The sequence below is a fragment of the Hippopotamus amphibius genome, chromosome 1 (assembly GCF_030028045.1).
Source record: "Hippopotamus amphibius kiboko isolate mHipAmp2 chromosome 1, mHipAmp2.hap2, whole genome shotgun sequence".
NCBI lineage: Eukaryota > Metazoa > Chordata > Mammalia > Artiodactyla > Hippopotamidae > Hippopotamus > Hippopotamus amphibius.
The window spans coordinates 9,153,039-9,155,736 of NC_080186.1; the positions used below are offsets into that span (position 1 = coordinate 9,153,039).

Here is a 2,698-nt window from a genome sequence, read left to right on the forward strand (position 1 = left end):
GACAATGTTGGGGCTCTGCTCCCTCCTGCCACTTCCCCCGCAATCCCCGAAGGGCTCTGCAGCTGTGATTTGATGATATTGACACATGGTTAATGGAATGATGCGTTTCCTCCTGCCAGAGCCCGTCACAAAACTTTGATCCTTTAAAAATTCCTAAGATTCCTTAAAAACCCATCATAAGGTGCTCTCTTCGGCAGCACATACACTAAAATTGGAACGATACAGAGAAGGTTAGCATGGCCCCTGCACAAGGATGACATGCAAATTCGTGAAGCGTTCCATATTTAAAAAAAAAAAATGGTACTGATGAACCCAGTGACAAGACGAGAATAAGGATGCAGATGTAGAATGGACGGGAGGACATGAGGTGGGGGGGGGGGGGCGGGGGGTGAAGGGGAAGCTGGGATGAAGTGAGAGAGTAGCATAGACATATACATACTACTAACTGTAAAATAGATAGCCAGTGGGAAGTTGCTGTATAACAAAGGGAGATCAACTTGATGATGGGTGATGCCTTAGAGGGCTGGGACGGGGAGGGTGGGGGGGAGTCGAGGGAGGGAGGGAATATGGGGATATGTGTATAAATACAGCTGATTCACTATGGTGTACCTCAGAAACTGGTACAAGAGTGTAAAGCGATTATATTCCAAACAAACAAACAAACAAAAAAACAATCATAAGGCTCAGGAAATTTTCCCTGAGATTTGAGTACCTCTGAGCAGAAGGGTGGGGGGGTCTTGAAAGGGGTCATTGACCCCTTGCAAGATCAAATGCTACCTTTTAAGGAGTTGCCTTGTTGCTGCTGGGCGAATGTTGCTGTCTGTGGTTGAGCAGGTACTCCTGCCTCTGGGGAGGTTTGGTCGATGCCCTCATGCAGATACACAATGCACAGTGGGGGCGGTGGGAGTCCAAAGGGCAGAGAACAATTTTCATGTTTCAATTTTTCTTGCTTTGACATAAAAGATGAATTTATTTCACAATTGGTCACATCTCAGGGGGAGTTTAGGGAGTGCTCTCTGCCACAGGCAGCCAGCCTGAAGTCCTGCTCTGTGTCTCCCCTGTGGGCTGGAGGAAGGAGACCTCACCTACCCTACTCCCAGGACACTAGCCCACACTCAGACCTCACAATCAGCCTCGCCATTGAACCAGCCCCTGCCTGTCATGTAGTCGATCCGAGAGCCAGAGTGAATTTCCCTGCCCTGCCCAGCGATGACGGACCCCTCCTTAACCTCTGGTCGTTTCTGATGTCCAGCTGAGCAGACAGACAAGGCCCCTGCTGCCCAGGGTAGCAGTTCCTAGGCTCTAAGGAACCAGCCCACACATGCGCACCCCTCTTCTTGAACAGCTGTAGTCAGGGAGTGACAGTAAGTGATGTGTCCTGCGGAAGCCATTATATTCATAGAAAATCCCTTGTTTCCCAAGGCAGTCTTATTGGTTGTAAACTGCGCTAGGTTCTTCTAATCTCTAAGGCCAGGGCCAATCCCTAAGACAGAACAAGGGCCTCACTCTCCAGAGCATCCCTCCTGCCATGAGAGCCTAAAGAAGGTGTCTCTGGCATCCTCTCTGTCCCACGGTCATTGGGACCTGATTTGTTGGGCTGAACAGAAATGAAAATGTGTGCAGAGATGAGAGGTCGCTCTCTGACTGCAGTTCCTTGGGTGCTTTTGCTCCTCCACCCCTTCCTTGACCCTTCCTGTCCTCTTACTTGTAACAGTGGGGGAAGTGCGGGGTGGGAGGTGCTGGGGCCAGGATGGGCTGGGGGAGGGATTCACAGGCAGGGCCCGAGAAAAACAATGCCTTAATGTGTCAGTACCCTTGACTCGAAGCCAAGGTGAGACTATCAGACGCTTCAAGGGCAGCTCCTTGCGCCTTAGGGAGAAGCCGCCTGAACCCATCCCAGGCTCCTCTGGACCACAGAACTGGATCAGTGAACAAGGTCATCCCTGAGTTGGATCAGGCTCTGTGCTACCAGAGGGCCACAATCAGGGGACTGTGGCAGAGAGTTCGGAGGGCAGGGCCAACTTTAGGCAGGTGGTCAGGGAGGGCTTCTTGGAGGAGGTGCCCTTCACTCTCCACCTGAGCGACATGACAGGTGGGTGAGGTGAGGGCCCTCGAGCATCCCAAGAAGGCAGGCAGCGGGGACGGTAAATGCCAATGCCCTGAGGTGGGGGTGCTTCCAGTCCTGAGGTTCAGGAAGAACACCGCCTGGTAGAGGCATAGTGATCAGGGCAGAGAGGAGAGGGAGGTGAGCGGGGTGGCTAGCCAGGCCAGATCCTGGAGGGCCTGGTGGGCGACTGTAAGGTGCTTCGATTTTATCATAAATATCGCAAGAACATCAGTCTACATTTATTTCTATTTTTCCTCCTATTAGAACAATAAACATCCTGGTATTATCTCAGCAATGGGTGTGAAAGGCAAACCAGGGGCCGCAAAGGTTGTTTTGACCTACTTCAGAGAGAAGCCAGGCTAAACAGGCAGCACTTGCTGGTAGCCAGGAAGCAATTGGATGTGTTTTCTCAGAAAGGGCAGAGAGCTGAGACTACATTCCTGGTTCACATTGCAGCCCTGGGCCCTCGGCTGATGTCACCGCAGCGGGTAAAGAGCCTGTCCAGGTTCCTCTTTCTTCGGGTGTCTTCCAGGAGAGTAAAAACCAAACCAAAAGATCCTGGAGGCGGGAGGTGTTTATGTTTTGGTGTGG

The 2,698-nt window shown here is 51.7% G+C and overlaps 1 non-coding gene across 1 annotated transcript; it reads left to right on the forward strand.

Annotated features, from left to right (window-relative positions):
* The first annotated feature begins 181 nt into the window (after positions 1-181).
* LOC130842455 (U6 spliceosomal RNA) lies at positions 182-288 on the forward strand. Its single transcript, XR_009050441.1, has one exon. It is a non-coding gene; the product is annotated as a U6 spliceosomal RNA (small nuclear RNA).
* Positions 289-2,698: the final 2,410 nt, after the last annotated feature.